The sequence below is a fragment of the Bombyx mandarina genome, chromosome 15, assembly GCF_030267445.1.
Source record: "Bombyx mandarina strain Sakado chromosome 15, ASM3026744v2".
In the NCBI taxonomy this organism is placed as follows: Eukaryota; Metazoa; Arthropoda; class Insecta; order Lepidoptera; family Bombycidae; genus Bombyx; species Bombyx mandarina.
The window spans coordinates 8,718,910-8,739,777 of record NC_143221.1 but is presented as its reverse complement, the minus strand read 5'-3'; the positions used below and the strand labels follow the sequence as shown (position 1 = coordinate 8,739,777).

The 20,868-nt window shown below is 35.1% G+C and overlaps 1 protein-coding gene across 2 annotated transcripts in view; it reads left to right on the top strand.

Moving 5' to 3' along the window:
* Window positions 1-20,868, top strand: part of LOC114249406 (uncharacterized) — a 78,036-nt gene that overhangs the window by 17,779 nt on the left and 39,389 nt on the right. The window contains exon 2 of one of the 2 annotated variants that reach the window (XM_028182972.2): window positions 17,278-17,317. The exons of the other annotated variant lie outside the window; for it this stretch is intronic. The gene's annotated coding sequence lies outside the window, so the exon portion shown is untranslated. The remainder of the gene's footprint in view (window positions 1-17,277; window positions 17,318-20,868) is intronic. 2 annotated transcript variants of the gene reach the window in all.

Sequence of the window (20,868 nt, the reverse complement as noted above, 5' to 3'; positions counted from 1 at the left end):
CAAGAGGTCCTAACGCCAGTAAAGAATGTAAGAAGAATATAATGTAAGTAAAGAAGAATAAAATGTATGTTTGTATATTTGTAACAGATTCCTTTAGACGCGATTTTGAGCCACTTTAAACAGCCAGATTTCATTCAAACTTTGTAGATTTATCGAGGACCGATGACAATACACTAATTTGATAAGATTATTCCATTATTCAATTTGCAAAATAAGATTTTGGCCAATTTACATAATTTTTATCTATAGTCGATAAAGCGGGAATTGATGTTAAAGTACTTAATAGTTTTAAAAATAAGCTTTTATGTAAAATTCAACCAAAAAATAGAAAATAAATTTTAATAAATTTAAATTGAAAATAGTGTAAAATATATTTTATTTAAAAAAAAGCTAAAAGCATATCTGTCAGAAAAATATTTATAGCTAATAACACCATGCACCCCACGCTCTTTTACAATAAAATATATTTTACACTATTTTCAATTAAAATTTATTTTTTATCTTTTAGTTGAGTTTTCTATAAAGCATAATACAGTCGAATAATATACTACTATTATTCAAACACTTTTTTTTGTTTTATTTATTTATATTTTTTTAATGTAAATGGCAGACGAATAATCTATTATAGTGCTAAGAAGTCATCACTTAAATTTCGCTTATGTTAAGACACGAAGGTGTAGTCTTCCATTAAACAGTTGGCTTAAGTTTCAAGCTACACCCCTGAATATACAAAAAAAAAAGTTTTTTTATGATTGAGGGTTTTCTTGTGGTCGGAGGCTTTTCCGGTTTCACAAGGACAGGTGGGCGAGCAAGGGCTCAGCCAGAAGGGGCGGGATTTGCTAACGGCTACCCGAGCGCCTCCAAGCTAGAGCGTTTTTTTTTTTACGCTGGGGAATCCATTTACGGATACCCGGTCCGGGGGTGTAACGAACCGGGTTATGTCGGACTCCGGCGCCTCCTGAGAGGAAGAGAGGGACGAGGAGTGCCAAGGTCCTCCACCTCCCCGAGAGGATAAAACATTTCTAAGACAAAGCAGAATTCTATGTGCTGATTTTCTTTAAAAGTTAATCTCCTTTTTTATAATTCAGCGTCATCCTAATCGTGCCTTCCATTGTCGAGAATTAAGTAGTCGTTTTGATTAATTACTTACGTACATAAATGATTTTATAACCGAAAGTAACCAACGCCTTTTGCGTAAAGGTTTGTGAAAAATTCTTAATTGTAATTTTGTGTGTACGTGAGTGTGTGTCTGTCTCTGTGTGTATGTCTGCATAGTATCGCAATCGATTAATCCACGTCCGCTCCTAGTTGGAACAGACGCTTAGGCTACCAGCGAATAGGTAGGAAAAAAAGATACAATTGTCCCCAAAAATATGTAATATTACCGTAGAAGACGTGTAACAGACGATGGTAGTACCCACGTCTATTCCGTGGCACCGTAACCCGCTCCGTCAGAATCACAACATAAACGTAAAATTATCAAAAATTAGTTTGAAAAGAAAAAGTGTACCAATATAACTGTATGAGCGAGACGTAAATCAAATTGAAGATGCCCGATAAAGTGGATAATAATTAGTGGAAGACGTGAAAGTGTTGGGAGAAAAATTCGTGAGAGTTTGTGTTAGTGTGATTGTGCATTTGCCGAAGAACATCCGGCTGCGGTCAGCCGGCGACTATTGCCGTGTACTACACGCCGTCTTCGCTCTAACGACAAACGTTTTCATTTACATTAAATTTTGGACTATTAATAACTAAAATGTAATGAGGATTATTATAATTCTTAAAAAAAATCCTAACTTAATCCCTTCCAAACATATGTATTTTTTTTTTTTGCGTTTCATTCCCTTAAGATTATCTACAAAGCATATTCTGAGGAATTTTAATTAAGGATTCTTCAATGACGCATTTCGAATGGATTTAGATTAACAGGTCGTCTAGTTGATGGATTCACGAAAATTCCAAAAACGGTGTTGCATAATTGCCTGTTATGGGATGAGAGCTGCTAGGAGTCGTTTTTTGAATTAATTATTGAAGGCCTACATGGAGATAGTCGCGTAATTGGGTTCGCTACATCGTGTGTAAGCGCATCGAGGGCTTCGTTTAGTTCGAATGTTAGTTACATTGTTTCATTTAATGCTCAGCTTGGTTTTCTTTTTTTTTTATTGCCCTTGTAGGCAGACGAGCATACGGCCCACCTGATGGTGAGTGGTTACCGTCGCCCATGGATTTCAGCAATGCCAGGGGCAGAGCCAAGCCGCTGCCTACCGAAATGGAATGGAACGTCTTAGTTATTTTATTTAACATATTTTATTTTATTTTTATAGTGTTTTAGACTCGTTTTAGAAAGAAAAAAAGACTGTACAACTGTACGTAATGTAATTTCGTTTTTCGGTTCAGTCCTCACAAAAAGTCCAAAGTGAAATAATCGCGAGACTACACGGTGAAAGTATATTAATCACATTCCAGATTATTATTATTATTATACGTATTTTGTGAATGTGTTATTTGTGTGCATATTTATGATAATTAATTATTGCATTTAAAATAATTTTTGCTTAAATGCTCTGCACAAAGAAGTTATTGAGGGAAACGAACTATTGAGTGTCTTTAATAATTTGTTCACAAGCCCATGGTTTTATCCTTTTAAAAGTTATTGCTTTCTCGCCTAAAATAGAGCATTTGAAAGAGTTTTATATGAAACAAATTTGGATTGTATTCTAATCAACAAGAAGTTAAATAAATATACAATACGGTCGTTTAACAAAGTACTGAAACTATGTTTTACTTTCAATGAGGCGCTTCGTAGTTCTAGGTGGGTGGCGCATTTACGTTGTAGATGTCTATGGGCTCCAGTAACCACTTAACACCAGGTGGGCTGTGAGCTCGTCCATCCATCTAAGCAATAAAAAAAAATAAAAAATAAAATGTAGAAACATAGTAGAATTTCATCAAATGCTAGCTGCTATGATATGACGTTAGCTTATAGATAATTTTTCGAAGTAAAATAACGCATGTAAATATGTATATGTATATATTAAAGTAAAGGGTATATGTATATATATGTTGACTTATCACAAATGCTAAACGTATTTTTTGTTCAAAATTATATATTACGTTTCATCTATGCAGTTTTAAATAATGAATTTTAAATTCATCCGAATTTCATTTCACTTCCTAATTTTTTATAAAATCGATAAAAGTCGACACGACATTAATTTTGAAAATTAATTTTGTAAACTCTAACGGAATATGAAATTCTTATAACAAGTCTCGCGTCAGTTCTAACAATCGTAGTAAGCTCACTATTCCTACTTTACTATCTAATATCTCTCAACTTTACTAAACTCTATCTAAACTCTAATATCTAATTCATATTTGTCGTCTTGAGTATTGATGGTATTTCGGTTAGCTCACTGAGTTTCTCGCCGGATCTTCTCAGTGGGTCTCGATTCGGATCCGGTGGTAAACTCTGCGAAGCACTGCTCTTGCTAGGGCTAGTGTTAGCAAATACTATCAGGTGGAGCCCTTGAGCTCACCTACCCGTCAGGGCGTAGCTGGAATAGCCCCATAAGCTCGCTTAACCAGCGAATAGGTAGGAAAAAAATGAATGTAAATAGTATTTCGGTATGAGTGTTTAGTCGTTGTCCTAAGTTAATCGTGAGCGACTTCAATCTAGTATTAGACGGCTTATGATCGAAGGCATACGTAACAAAGTATGACGTGTCCTTCTTCAAGCGAGGTTCGAGATGAGTCTTCTGCGTAGGCAGCTGCTTGACTATGCCACTGGCATTCCTAATTTGCACGAGGTATATTGCAGGACCAATCTTTGTGGCGAGGCTCGAATCGAGGGAGTGCAACTATGTGCTGTATGTCCAACTATGGGAGTGCTGTACGTCCAACAGTGGACTGACGGAAAAGAATATTGTATATTCGGCATACGATTATGAAAATTGATCAGCGCATTCCGGCTTTTGTACAGCGGCATAACATTTAGTGAGACATACCATACAATAAATATAAAGTCGTTCTTGCTTTGAAACTGCACGTAACATATCACGTGACAAGCGACGGTGCTGGCAATAACAGATGTTTAAAAATTTAGTTTATATTAAATAAATGTTGTAGTGTTATAACAAAAAGTACGTGCGTGATTTGCCGAATATAGCTTCATATATCCTGTTTTGGATCGCAATAAGTACCTACATATAAATTTTGTATGACTCACAATGTTACGATTTACATAATAGCCCCGTTTCCTAATAAATGCCTGAATGGCGGTAGACGAAGAATAAATTTAAAATACAACAAATAGACTTCTTTGCATTTTTTTTTACACTGAAAAGGTTTTTACATCTTTTTAATGTACTATGCGAGTGCTGCGGGTCCGCCTGCGTTACGTTAAAATTAAACTACATGAATCCGCTCGAAATGAGCTCATATTGTAATAGGTGCACTTGTTTGTGAAAAATACAGGTTTTTATCATTTAGTATCAAGGAGTTTTAAATAAGTGATAATTTTGATTTAATTTTGTCCCTCCGTTTTCGAGTGATATCTGAACACACAAATATATACAAAGAGATAACCAAATCAACGAATAGACATACAATAAAATCATAGAATGGGTATTAAGGTATCAGGAACACCAGAATACGATTCACCGTAATTTGAATATCTCCAATGTACCGTCAGACTTCCAGTTCAATGTTATTAGAATAATAAAAACAATACTGAAGTATATAGTATACATACAGATCAAGGAAACTAATTTTGTCTCGAATATTTCATGCGTCAGATTGTTTATCGCCTTGAGTTAATTTCTATTTTAGTTATCAAATTCATTCGTTAAATTATGCATAATGTCTATTCTGTACGTAAAAATGTGCTCTTTAAACTTAATTAATGCATAAAACGAATTTATAATTCGTATAATAATGTTTTTATATTTAAGCATTAATCCTTTACTTTGCTCTCTCTTTTATGGATTTACAGGAAAATATTAAATTATAAAATGTAGAGAATAATAATGTTATTAACAGGTAGGTTAATGTAATTGTTTAATGTATTATATTGTGAATATATATTTTTTCCTTACATTATACGTTAGATTAGTTTTCGTTATCGTGTTGTTTTGTCGTAATTGTAAGGAACGTTGTTATACAAATTCAGCACTATATGTCTTGTTTTGTCGTGCGCACATAACTTATGTTGCCAGCCAGATTTTGTTTCTTTTTATTTGTGTGTTTTTATGTATCTTTAGCTTGTGATGTGTATTGTGAGCCTAATAAAATAAATACATAAATAAATAGAATATTGAAATAGCAGTTCGTTTCACGCTAACACACGCCCTAGATACATTTGTTTCTCAACTAACCAAATTTTCTTTAATGGTAGCCAGAGGAATATATAACGTAGATAATCGACTCTCACTGCTCGTGGAATTTACCATTACGGTCCACGGAGACCGGAGATATGCTAACAAGCGCGCTCTCATCAGCCGCCCACATCAGCACCGCACCACGACCGCATTAAGGTCGCCTAGTCTAGTTTAATAAAAACAGAAATCTAAGAAACTTACCCTAGCATTTAAGATATTCGTGTATTATCCGAACTGATAGTGAATTGTATAATTGTATAAGAAACCTTTAGTATAATTATTTTTAAGGTACTTCCTGAAAATCGTGGTTACAATTGTGAACCGAATTTAGATCTGTAGTAAAATGTTTGATTTGAAAGTAAAATTGAAAATAAATAATAAATGTGTCAAGCGATGCCTAATAGAAAAAAATCACAAAATTTAAATTTCATGAAATTCAAATTTAAAATACACAAAGTAGGTCTATGAACAAATGTCAATCAATTCGAAACACAAATATTATTTACACATATCAATTTTAGGTTCTATAATTTTATTAAAAAAAATTAAATTACACAAATCCATAGAATCCAATGAGATCATTTACAATCGATTTAAATGATCACAAATAGATCTCGTAGCACTTATTCTTTTCACTCATGTACATAAAATCCATTGATGAATTTTGTATTACAAGATTGTATTTACTTCATGAAACTTTTTCTAAAAAAATTCGGTTTTGTGCTTAAAACGTGATGAGTTAACTGTACATTCAAGATTAAACGACCTACGCTATGCAGTCCTAAGTAGGCAGTATCTCGACGTGCTCTGTCTATTATTCAGCATTATGCTTTCTGACCTTTGCGCGGGTAATTATTATTTAATCTGTGACAGTAGTTACAGCTAGCTAATACTTACAACGCCCGCGTTGTTGCGGCAGGTACCTAACAAACTACATTATGCAATGAGCCGGACACAGAACAATATAACAGCACATATATTTTATATAGTGCTGGAGATTCGTGACCGGTCCGATCCTGATCCTTCACAACATGAAGGCGGATATGTCGAAATGCCGTGATATATCATCAGGACGTTGTTTTTGTACGCATTTTACAGTACAGCTATTTTCTTAAGAACAATTGCTCATTTAAATAGTTCAAAATGAACTACCATCAAATTGTTGTTTTTGTCCTGGGTCCAATTCAGCTGAACTATAATCTATACTAATATATAAATCTACAGTGGTTTTTACGGATGTTCCGTTATAACTACTGAACCGTGCATACGATTGACTTGAAACTTGGTATCCATGTAGAAAATACATGTACTTAATGGATAGGCTAATATTTATATGAGTGTTGGACTCCCTACACCAGTTGCGGGGGTGTTAATGATGAGAATCTTTGTGGGGCTGAGAAATAATAATGTAAATTTTAAATGCCCAGCGAAGCAGACGGGTACAGCTAATCGATTATATATTTGACAGTTTTTCATCCAAATAATTGAGTGCAATACTTAAAATGTTTAGCGATAATTTTTCTAAAGTGTTCACCCTGTTTTTTCCAACTCCTAAAACCGTCACTAGAGAGCGCTGTAATACGCAAATCTGTTGTCATGATACCCTTGTCATAAGTGACACGGTATCCTAGATAATTGATTTTTTACTTTAATATACAAGTTTTTCTAATCCAAGTTTATTTTAATAATCATCCCTCGGAAAGTCGAACATGGTCCAATACGAGCCAGATAAGAAAACAACTAATGATAAACAACAATTTTAAGTGCAAAGAATGTTACAAACCGTAATTAACACAAAACTATTTCGTTGCTAAGTACTAGTGAATGTGAAGAATGGGCCCGGACAGTTATATTAAAAAACCGATATTCAAAATAAGATATTTAAGGCAAAGATTAATTTCAAAAAGTCACCTGCGTCTAGAATAACAAGGGAATATATCGAAACGAGATTGCAATTATTGGAACAACACTGGTTAGTTTGAAGAAAATCACCAGAATGTTATATTGGGATGCGAAAATAACGAATATAGCTATTAAACAAAAGGTACAATAACAAACGTTATATCGCGAACAGCATTCTGGCCAGGCTGGTGGGCCAAAGGGCTTTATCTTCAGAGTCATCCAACGGTGTTAAACAAATACTCGATACGACAAATGATTGCTTGCACGCTTTATCTAACCTTGGTATACCTGTATCGACATGGGACATCCTGATTATATATCTCATCACAATAAAATTGGATAATGAATCCCAGAAACAATGGGAACAAAAACTAAGCGAACAGGCTGATCGATTGCCTACACTAAGCGAGTTCCAATCATTCCTGGAATCAAGATATCGAGCACTCGAGTTTTTAGAACCAAACCAAAGAAGAGAGTTTAGAGGCAAAGATGCAGCGGATAAACCGAAGGTGTTCAGCGTGACGACGTCTGTATCCTGCCCATTCTGTTCGGGACATCACTTGCTTTATCAATGCAAGAAATTTGTACAAGAAGCCATCGGGAATCGCCGGGACTTCATCCAGAAGAGGAAACTGTGTTTCAATTGCTTCGGAGCTAACCATTCGGTAACACAGTGCAAACGACGCACGGCTTGTCGGTGCTGTGGCCAACGTCATCACTCGCTGCTGCACCAGGAAGGCGGCACTCACAATCCGACCCTGGCGGGTCCTAGTCAGCCCACTAATCAACAGCGGGAGCCAGCACAAGAACCGCAGGCAGCGGATCACGTGGAGCGTGTTGTCAGCCATTTTTCTAACAGTGAAATGAGATCAAGTAGTCAAGTAATGTTAGCTAGCGCATTAGTTTATGTATCCAACAAGGGTATGTATCACACACTTAGGGCATTGTTGGATCAGGGCTCTCAAGCCTCGTTTATTAGTGAACACGCAGTTCAACTTTTGCAGCTTTGAAGGTTGCCAGTTCTAAGTACCATATCTGGTTTAGGAGGAGAAAAATCTAGTATTTCAGTAAAACATATGGTTCAATTTAAAGTACAGTCCACATATAACTCTTTTAGCTATCCCGTTCAAGCCTATGTTTTAAACTGCCTAACATCCACTCTTCCTTCACAGAAAATTCAATTACAGGATTGGCCGGAATTGTTGCAATTGCAGATGGCTGATCCAGGATATGGTACACCAAGCAATATAGATCTTCTACTGGGCGCTGATGTGTATGGTCAGGTTTTGTCAGAAGGCATATTGAGAAATCCACCTGGAACCTTGACAGCTCAAAATACACAGCTGGGATGGATCCTGTCGGGACGAGTTTAAGTTAGTGGGGATACTCCTTACATTATTAGCGCACATACCCATGACAACTCAATCAATGATTTGCTGCGTCAGTTCTGGGAGATTGAAACTGACTAGCATCATCCACTTTTATCCAAGGAAGAAGAATCCTGTGAAAGATACTTTGAATCCACTACAACTAGGGACAGTTTGGGTCGTTATGTTGTAGGTCTTCCTTTTCGCGACAACAATCCACTTGCTCAAGAAGAAACTTGAAAATAATCCATTCTTGAAGCAAGAATAATCCAAGGTAATAAATGTAGCCACCTGGCTATGAATCATATAGAAGTAATTAATGACAAACAAGAAGCTGCTAAGCCAGGATGCGTTTATCTACCTCATCATGCAGTTGGTTGTTCGCGAGGACAAAAGTACAACGAAGGTCGGCGTTGTTTTCGACGCTTCGTGTAAGGGTACCAGCGGCAAGTCATTGAACAATGATTTATTGGTAGGTCCAAGGCTTCAACCAGAGTTACGACACATAATTATGAAATGGCGTACTTATCCTATATGTTTCGCAGCGGACATAGTTAAGATGTATCGAATGGTCAAGGTCGTACCAGAGCATACTGACTTCCAGATAATGTCACAAGGGTACTATCAAATGTAAGAAATCTAAAATTGTAAGACCAGTCTCCAAACTTTGCATTTTGCCTATCGCTTTTAAACATTACTTACCTGAATAACTGTAGATATTTCATGCAATGTATGTAACTTAAATGTATCTTTGGATGCATCAGCTATTAAGTATTTTGTTATTGTTTAGTTGTAAGTAAGTACGAACTGTTTAAAAGCAACCCTTGACTGAACTTTGTCGTTATTATGGTTTCTTTAATGTGTAAGTTTATATTTAGTTCATGTTGAGCAGTTCTTTATTGATTACTATTAGGTTAAGATGTTACGGTTTCATGGAGATGTTAATTGTACATGTAAAATTTGATGGCCTCATTGTTGGCTATGAACTTTTGTAGTTCATGGTGGGCGGAATGTTCACCCTGTTTTTTCCAACTCCTAAAACCGTCACTAGAGAGCGCTGTAATACGCAAATCCGTTGTCATGATACCCTTGTCATAAGTGACACGGTATCCTAGATAATTGATTTTTTACTTTAATATACAAGTTTTTCTAATCCAAGTTTATTTTAATAATCATCCCTCGGAAAGTCGAACATAAAGATTATTGCAGGAAAAATGTGAACGTTTAAAAATACAAAAATATTTGGTACTAGAAATCGTTTTTTAAATTGCGATAATTCTCAAGGCGGATGCTAGAATAATGTATTGAGAAGAAAAACACTTTCTGAAATTATCACACGTATGACTAATTTGCTATGGTAATTACGTCTACAAACAATAGTGTCAACGTGAATTTAGACCAGCAGCCATTTGGGGGACATAACGGTGTCTTACAGGTGTGTTAATTGGTTAAATCTGGACAGTGTAATGCTGAATAAAATATGTTTTTTTGTAATTTGAATTTTTTTAAATAAAATATTTAAAGCTTACGGTCATTAAAGGAAAGAAATGGATGATAAGAGCAAACGTAGCAGGCGATAATGTATTAATTTGATAATTGACAAAAAAAAATTATCACTCAGGTGGGTGGACGAGCTCACGGCCCACCTGATGTTAAGTGGTTACCATAGTGGTATACCACTCCACCATAAGTGGTGGAGCCCATAGACATCTACAACGTAAACGCCGCCACCTACCTTGAGATATGAGTTCTAAGGTCTTCGTTTTTATAAATGCTTTATTTACAATGCCTTATTTGGTTATTCGAGTTTTGAAGGATGAAACGTGAAACCTCCAGACGGGTCGCAGCATTCACGCTATGATGTCTATGGACTTCAACATCTATTTTACGATGGTAGACCGTGGGTTCAGTCTTTGTTATAATCAATAAATAATAACATTTAAAACATATGTATAGCTATCTCATTCTCTCTCGGTCTAAGCCGTACAGATTGAAATGTTTGTATTTTTAACGCATATCAGTTCTGGATAGGAATGTAAATTTCCGAAATATGCTATCTTATTATAATCATCGTAATGCTTGCTATTTGTAACAAACAGTAAAGAGGACTTTGTAATATTTACTACACGATATTAAGTAGGTAATAGCCAATCAAGAAGTACAGCACCAAGGTATTTGAGAGAACGCGGTAGCATCGCGGTCTAGTATCTTCCCATGCTTTGCCTAGACATTTATTCATATATATTTTAATAGATATTTTAAAATTCGATATTGAATTTTAGTTATTGGCGGAATCGCGATCCCCTAAGAAGATCCGGCAAGAAACTCAGTGGGATTTGTCTATGGAATTAATTCACCAATACGACGATAGATACTTGACGTACTCAGGAGTGTGAATTTTACTTTTGCGCCGCTTAGGGCTGTTTCCTTTTGGCTGTTTTTTTTAAATACTTCACTGCGGGCTTGCACGCGTGAATTATGATGAAAACGTCGGTAATGATTAATTTATGTAAAGTCCAATTTACTTAAAACGGAAAAAGTAGTGAAGTATGATTTTTTTTAAATATAATTATGACTTTAATGAAAGTCGTGCATATGAAGGGTGAAACCAAGAAATGTTGTCGAACAGAGCGGCATCTCATAGTAATTAATAAGGTGTAAGTAAATGTGGGTATTAAAGAGTGGGTCCGTTTCTCCGCGTGATTGACGTGACATCTTGATTGGCTCGCGTGCCCGGGTTGGCAAGCTCATGCCGACATGATCTCGACCTCTTAAGCTCACCACGAGAAGAATGTTTTCGACGTGTTTTTTAAGTATGTCTGTAAAATATTACTAAAATTAATATTATAATTATATAATTAAAACTATTTTTACAGTTTAAACACGCTTTTCTTATTGTCATTGTCTGCTTAACTCAGATTTTTATCTTCACGATAGAAGGATTCCAGTTGCTAGATAAGCACCAATCGTCTTCGCTATTATTATAAAATTGAAGTTTTTGTTTTTTATTTTAATGGCTTCACGCACTATACGAAGGTAAATAAGTTGATTCCACGTAATAATAATATAGCTACAATTGCCGTAATAGTAGTTTTCATTATGTTCACGAAAACCGAAAAAATGTTGTAAAAAAGTATTTTCGATTTCGGGTTCCAATACAGTCAATATTTATTTAGCGCCAATTACAAGTGTAAACAAATGGTAAATGGGAGTAAAACGTGTATAAAGGTTATCCGGATAGGTAAATATAGGCAGACAAGCAATTATGCTCAAAAAAATTCTATCGACTTTTATGTTCTTATTTTTTTTTATATCTAATATTATATGTGATAAAATTAATTGCATAAGTTCAATGAAATATTAATTTTATTCCATATTAATCTATAAAGTTAAAACTAGACTAACACATTTTATCTGTAACTGTTTGCCTCCTTGTTACTCATTGTATGCGTGATATTACATTGAACGATTAACATTTAATCGCAGAAATGGCGGGAAGTTCAAATTAATTATAAAATAGTTAGCTCATTACTGTTTGCTAGCCATTTCAAATTATACATAAATAGTTAATTGCTCAATGAAGTTTTACTGGTTGTTATTTTTTGTGGTTCTCTTTTTTATTAAGCTATGCCCAATCGAAAACGAAAAATGTGAACGATATTAAATAAAGTACGAGGTTAAATTTAGTTTGCATTTGCCATGTATTACGTTTCATTAAAACGGGAACGTGATTTGAAATATAAGACAGGAGGTCGCGAATATAAACGAGTCACGAGAGAACTCCTTCAGTAATTACGACAGATATCGTTCGCATGGCTCGCTCACACTGCGACCTGACTCGAAAACTGGAACACTTGCCCACGCGAAACGTTTTTGCAATTGATACAAGAGCATTTTTTTATAATTACAAAAACTAAATCCGGAATCTGAGCTACGATGGAAATATGTAATTATTTTGTAAAGTATCTTACGAGATATATATATCGTGAACAGTGCTGTTTAAATAGTGAATGCTAGTGCGGATAAAGCGGCTCGTGATTGTGATTATAACTGCATTGTATCGACATTTAGCGCACAATGCAACTCTGCGTAATGCTCGCACAATGTTCCCAGTGAAAACGGTCGTATTAACGCTTAAAAGAACATTCATAGTTTGTGGTAATAAAAATAATTTATTTTTAATCTGTAGCGTATTTTTAATACGTTTTTATTAGCTTTTAAAGTCGTCGTGGCCTAAAGGATAAGACGTCCGGTGTATTCGTTGTTGCGATGCACCGGTGTTCGAATCCCGCAGGTGGGTACCAATTTTTCGAATGAAATACGTATTTAACAGATGTTCACGATTGACTTCCACGGTGAAGGAATAACATCGTGTAATAAAAATCAAACCCGCAAAATTATAATTTGCGTAATCACTGGTGGTAGGACCTCTTGTGAGTCTGCACGGGTAGGTACCACCGCCCTGCCTATTTCTGCCGTGAAGCAGTAATGCGTTTCGGTTTGAAGGGTGGGGTTGCCGTTGTAACTATACTGAGACCTTAGAACTTATATCTCAAGGTGGGTGGCGCATTTACGTTGTAGATGTCTATGGGCTCCAGTAACCACTTAACACCAGGTGGGCTGTGAGCTCGTCCACCCATCTAAGCAATAAAAAAAAAAAAAGCTTCAGACGTATGTATGTTTGTAACGGAATCTTTGAACATGATTTTGACCCCCTTCAAAACATCGGATTAACTGCAAATTGTATACTTGTAATTGTATACAAATGGTATACTTATTAAGAACCGATGACAGTTCAATATTCAAAAAAAAATTAAAAAATTGAGATTGGATGGAATAGTTGGATTTTCTATAAAAGCGTATTTTGTTATTTTTTTTAAACTATTTTTTATTTTTTGTCTAAAAGCTCGTTTGTTATCTTTCGAGAGATGCACAAAATTGAAAGTAAACGTCACCTTATGACGACGCGACGCAGCGATGCAGCGGTCTGAGGCTGTCGTGTGGCCGAGACTATTGCGGTCGGTTTCACCTCGCTCTTGTATCTCACCATCTCGCCGAAGAGCCGTTTCGCGTACCTTTTTTGGATTAACTCGAGCAAAATTTCGTCGGAGACTTTATTTCTCTTCGCGCAAGTTGCACTCGAAAATCGAATTTTTATTTTAATGAGCCAGTTTGTGTGGCGGCGTCTCGCTCGCACCTATTGCTGCATTGAATAAATAAATGAGTTGTTCTACTTTCTATGAGATCGTTTCTTTGCACGATCCGAAATATTTGCGGCGGCCGGCTCCGCTTTGTGAGTGACCGCGCTCGTGTTGCCCGTCAATGCGTGCTCCTCAGTTTTGTTCCTTAAACAACTTTTATAATACAATAAAATGCTGTTAGCTATTATCTAAAAACATGCTCCAGTCACGAGTTTCAAGACAACTAGTAATTCCAACAGTAACTAGGGCAACAATAACAATTCCGATATTAAAATACATACCTACTAATTTGCGAAAATACATGTTAAGAATTATTATAGATTTTGAGAATTATTTTTGTTCGTGTAAACCTATAGAGTCATAAATTATTGCTATTCATAATTTATTAACTCATATTTAAATGATACATTTGGTTTTTTAGTTGAAAAGAAAATAAAACTTAGTTTTCTTTTACCTAATATGAGGTATTCGTATAACTCATATAGATACGATAGATATTAAATTATGTTGTGCTATTACATGACATGCTACATAAAATTACAGATCAAATAATATTCTTTATTAATACCAGTTTAATAGAAAACATTACAGATACATATGTATACCAAAAATCGTTTTATAACCAATAAGGCTGCATTGCCAAATTCTTTTATGGCAGAATTCGAACATTAAATTAACAAGGCCAACAAAATATAAACGGAATTATATGTATTAAATAGCTTGGATTGGAAATTCGTTCATAGTGAGTCGAGTTTTGTTACTTACCGGACGTATAAAGGACTTAGTGCAATGCACTGCACACGTCACAGCATGAAGGACAAGCTTTGTCTGGATCAGGTGGTCTGTGGAAGCTTGAGGAGAGGAAGGGTGCGGTGGCGGGGGGTGGTTGGCTGGTGGCTTTAGACCGCTTCCTGTCGCAGGACTGGTTCTGCGGTTTGCACTACTTTAGGTTGCACCAGTTTCGAAGAATAAAATCAATATAACCTTGTAGTGATCAATGCATTTTATTATAAATACGTGAATATGATTGTAATTTTATTGTAGGTTTTCTTTTTTCTCTATGTCTGTAGAGAAACTTACTGTGGCTTATATTTTGTTAGGTGATTAACAGAATATGGATTCGGCTTATATTTTATTAAGTGATTCCATATTGAATCCATATTCTGATAATTACCTAACAAAATATACGCGGTAATAAGGGTGGTATTAAACCTACCTGGTGTTAATTGGTTACCGGAGTCCGTAGGCATCACGATGTGAATATCACAACCCACCTTGAGATATGGAATCTAAATCTGAATTATACAGTATTCGACTCTTTTACGCTTCAAACCGAAACGCATTACTTTTTTTTTCGCACCCAAGCTCATAGACTTGTGAGGCTATGTCAGCGTAACCCTAACATATAGGTGAGCTATCGGCGATCAAACCTGGAGGCGTTGCTAACACTAGCCCTAGCAAGAGCAGTGCTTCGCAGAATCTACTACCGGATCGGAAACGCGACTCACTGAGAAGATCGGGCGAGAAACTCAGTGGGCCACGTATTACTGACTCGCGGGAAAAACAGGCAAGATGATAGTAATTACCCGTGCGGCCTTTTAAAACCCCCATCACTGCTATAAAATGTTATTTCTTTATTGTGGACTAATAGTGTCATTTATATCTTTATGTTTATTGTCTTATCTTCTATTTAATACAGATTACTTCAAATTTAGCGGGTGTTAGGAAGTGTATAGGTACTATAATATATAGCGTATTTATTCAAATAACTGTCTGATTGCTTTGGTCATTGTTAACTATTGTTTTCGATAAAATAATAAGTACAGAACATGAACGGGATTCCCTTAACATTTACAGTAAAATGTACACTCACCTTTGTAAAACCGGATCAGTGACGTGAATCGATATTTCTCTTTATTCCGGCACTCATCTGTGGAAATTACGCTGAACTTCAACAACATAAAGAGATTCCGTATTCTTTTTGTACCGAAACAGATTATACTAGACGATATAAAAGAATACTTAAGACAAGAAAACCACCAATGAATCGTTTGCATGTCCAGTAGTTTTGATTAAAAAAAAACGTGTGGCACTCAGGAACTGCCGCAGTAAAGCTATTGCATAGCATTTTTATCAACTTATGCAATTATAATCAGACAATGACAATTTAATATTAAAACAATAATAAAACAAGACCACGCTATATTAAACATTAATAAAAGCAAAACATTAACTGTCCCCTTCACACTCATAAGCTAGACCGCGCGAGAGAGAGATGGGTAGACTTTTCATGATGCGCATGCAGTGTGACGTCACGCCACGCGCTTATTCACAAACACTACACAAGCGCAACGTGTGAATATGTTGAACGCGAGCTACATAGTAAGCGTAGTTGGGGTGTCGGTTATTTTCGTTACGGAATTTCTTGATTCAGTCGCCGTGCTCAAAGCCCACGATAAAATCTATGCAATAGCTTAAAAATTAGTTTAGACATGGAATAGGTACTGGGGGTTTTTTAATCGTGTTCTGTGTATTGGCACATTGGTACTCTGATCGAGTCGATGCTTGGTTCAGTTGGCACTTATCGAAACGTTTCTATCGCAGTACTTACTATAATGCATATCGACAAAACTTTATTTATGACAGAAAACAACATTTAGTCATTAATTGTTCAGAATGATTAAAATTAACAAAAAAAAAATGTAGTCTATAATATTTTTGAATTGTCATAGCACATTTTAGGTAAATTTGGTTAAGAAAATTTATACATCACTTATAATTTATCAAAATTATTTCTGACTTCTACACTACACTTACTTCTATTTTCTTTCTTTCTTATTTCTTACTTCTACACTTCGGTAGGCAGCGGCACGGCCCGGTAGGCAGCAGCTTGGCTCTGTCCCTGGCATTGCTGGAGTCCATGGGTGACAGTAACCACTCACCATTAGGTGGCCCATGCGCTCGACTTAAGCAGACAATAGGGCAATAAAAAAAAACTTATCCTCCATCACGGTAGCTGTAATGCATCTATTTTGATTTGAAATAAATAAGATGAATGCAGTAACAAATGTCTTATTATTTATTCTCTGCAAAAATCAGCATATTAATCTAACAATAAAAAAGGCGGACGGATGATCTATTAAAGACACACAAAAAAATATGGAAAAACTTATGATTTTGGTTCTCGTCTTTGTTGATAACTTGAAACATTATCTTAAGGATATTTATTGCGAATCAGTCATGTTTTCGATTTAAAACATAGCACGTTAGGTCTCAAGATGGGTTCCGACAAACACCCAATAACAGTAGAAATTGTAAGATTCTTTCACACATTAAAACTTTTAGAAATTTATTTTATTTATTGAAACACAAATTCCTAAAGAATTTCACTTTATTACATAACGTTAATGAATTCACGAAATTTTGTTTCAGATAAAACTTTTCGATTGTCAACACAAAAACAATCATCTAGGTAAGCAGTGTTTTTTTATGTTCTAATAGAAATAGTAACTAGCAAACAACAAAATAACAATAAACATTCGTGATCTATTGAAGTACATTTGGGCATTCATTGAAGTATGAAAAATGTACAAGTATTGTTGGAAGAATTTTGTATAACTACATTCGGTCAATGTTTCCGATAGCCACTGTCATCTATAAATAAGGAATTTTGCGTTGTAAGAGAAATGTAAATACGAATAATACATATTTCATGTAGTATCGTTGTCAACGATCTTACAGAGTGCAGCGCCCTAAGGGCGTGTACAAATAAATTCTACCATTGTGAACTTGTCAAGGCTTCTGTATTCTCTCACAGAGCGAGTACATAAGCGTGACGTGACTGTTGCATGATTTTGCGACGAAGGTGAAAGTCACTTACGGCAAGTCATCTCGTCTGTATGCACCTGTGCTTCCTTTAGCTATCTATGTTGCAGCGATTTGAATTAATGAATAACAAATATCAAATAACATGACTGATTCGACCACCTGTCATTGTTATCATGTGATGCCCACGTATTTAACTCTAGGTGTTAAAATACAATCAGCTCCGTCTGTCAAAATAATAAGCAACGTTTAGATAGACGATGATTATAAATGCAAAACAGTCATCAAGAGTTCGGTTTAGTATTTTTTGTATTGCTTAGATGGGTGAACGAGCTCAGAGCCCACCTGGTGTTAAGTGGTTACTGGGGCCCATAGACATCTACAACGTAAATGCGCCACCCACCTTGAGATATAAGTTCTAAGGTCTCAGTATAGTTACAACGGCTGCCCCAACCTGCCAAACCGAAACGCATTACTGCTTCACGGCAGAAATAGGCGGGGGGTGGCACATACCCGTGCGGACTCACAAGAGGTCCTACCACCAGTAAAAAGGATCGATTGTAAAAAATATCGATTGTAAAGTATTGAGCTACTGTATTTTATAGTTGTCTTATATGGCACAAAAGATCATGTCAGTATGTGCTCATGTGCATATGGTACTTACTGGTCGACATCGTATGTTTTGTTGGCAACAAGTCGCATTGACCGCAGTGAGATTCTGAAAAGATTTATTACTAAGGCTTCGTGGTTTTCGACCTGGTGAACATAAAAATGTTTGTGCAAAAAACACGTTCGCTTGAAGTGAATTGTTTCGCTCGGTTTAAAACCAAATCCTCAAGTTTTTGTTTGTTTCTGTCATTATCATAAAAATTAGATCATCTCATATAAAATGCGATATCGTAGACACGTATTTTTATTAAACACTAGTGGTCCCGCAGCAGTCGAAATTCGACTATAATTAATTGGAATGTAAGTTTGTACACTATTATGATTGTATTTTATACTTCTATAATCACAAATTTCGCCAAGGCTACACTATAAAAAATATTAATAAAGACAAACAATATTAATCTATTCTCAATTTGACCACAGACGTCAAAAACAAAAGTTTGACAATAAATAGTATGCATGCGTGTGTGCGTCAAATACATGGTATGTAGTGTGTGTAATGTTTTCTTTATTGATTTAATGTATATTTTATGCATTAGTTTAAAAAAATATTAGCATTGTGCACTTCTTCTCTATATTCTCTATAAGCGTGGAAAATTTCATACTCCTCCGTCCGCGCAATTTTCGTAAAAAGGAATACAAAGTTTTTGCTTCACGTATTAATATATAGATGATACATATCAATATGTATTATTTTGTTTATTTAAATTGTGTTTAAAAAGTATGCAGGAATTAAAACATAAAATTTATCGTTTCACTTCACTTACGGCAGCAACATATTTTCATTGAATACGTCAAGTTATTTCTCTTGGTATTTAATTTAAGTTACAACTTAAATAAAACACATAATATGCTCCACTAAAATACTTGTAGATATTGAAACATATCTTTAAGTTGCGCTGTAATTGTGCCTGTGTAACATCAAGTCTTGGAATGCGTGAATTTTGTGTTGAAACATTCCAACTCACTGCGAAGTGAACCTCGATGCATAATTACGATATGTTTATTTATATAGTTTAAACTCTTTATATATATATTCGGACTACGGAAATAGTAGAGTATTTTTTTATCCCCCATAGATAATGGTAAGAAGATCTTTGGGAATCATTTCATCTTAATCTTGTCCTTGTGCACTACATAAGGCAGGTACAGCAGGTAATTTTGCTGTTACTGCATTTGGAAAATATCTTCACGACCTGCATTTTCCATATGTCGTTATAAGCTCTTAGAAAATCTATAAAATAAGGTGAGGGTTCATCTAAGTTAGAAAATATATATATAGCAAATTAGGTGGGTGAACAAAAATAAAAGCAAATATTAAGTATCAAATAGATAATCCAAAAATTTGAAAACGAGTTGTATTCAAAATATTACAAAATTTATAAAAAAAAAATATTTGCTTGTACAAAATAAAACAAGAATATTATCAATATCGTGAAAGTTAATTAAATATGCATTGTTATTAATAATTATTAAAAAATCAATTGTCAGAAGTTGATAAAATTTAAATAGAGTCACATGTTGAACTACCAGCTTCATGCTGAAGAATCATGAAAATCAGTTCAAATAGAAAAAAAGCTCTGAGGTAACTGAGACATCAAAAACTGAAATGGAGAATCTTTTCTTTTCTTTGAAGTCGGTTGAAATATGACTTGACGATTTTCAACATATATCTGAACAAGACTTAATTGGATCATATTAATAAAAAAATAATAGATCTTGATAGGAATCATCCTAATACATATAATGACCCTGTCTTGTCGGTTTAATTCGATAAAAGTCAAGGGCGGGGCGTCGGACGTTAGTTCTGATTGCACTTCTGTTTCGTGTCGAAGTATCGATGATGGCAGGCCCGCCAACCCTGATCTAACCTTTGATAAAGAATACTAATCTCGCTTGTAATGGCCTAGTCTAATTCTATGCCAAAACGACCTCGCCGTGCTCGTTACAACAGATCTCGGACCAATATTGTGTTGCAGTCATTAGCTGAAATTATTTTACAACGGTATCACATTCAAATAGAACTGATTGCGACTTTGTAACAAGAATTTTATTTTTTCAGTTTTAGACTCTTCAAAACCAGTCTATAGCATTAATAATATCTATTTCGATATTGGACGTTAACATAGCGCGCAGAATGCTATTCGTGAGTTTACTTGAATATACTCAATACGAGGCTCATATGATTAAAATGTTTTGATAAAATTGTATTTGTGTTACCAAATATTTATATAATAATACTAAAGTCCTTTAGATTTGATTTAAAAAATAAACAATATTTCACTGTTTAGGTTTAAACAATAAACTGTTGCTCTGCATCTTAAAAGTTATATCTCAATCGAGTTGTTGTTAAGAAAGTTCACCCATATTCGTTAAGTAACACCACTCATTATATATTTCGTGTAATATAATAGCGGAAATCGACAATGAGTACGAATTTAACAAAGAGGAAGCAGAACTTGTTTTATTTCATTCCGAATTGCCTTCTGCGAGTATTTAAGTCGAAACGGTAATTTAGTGTCTGTCTTG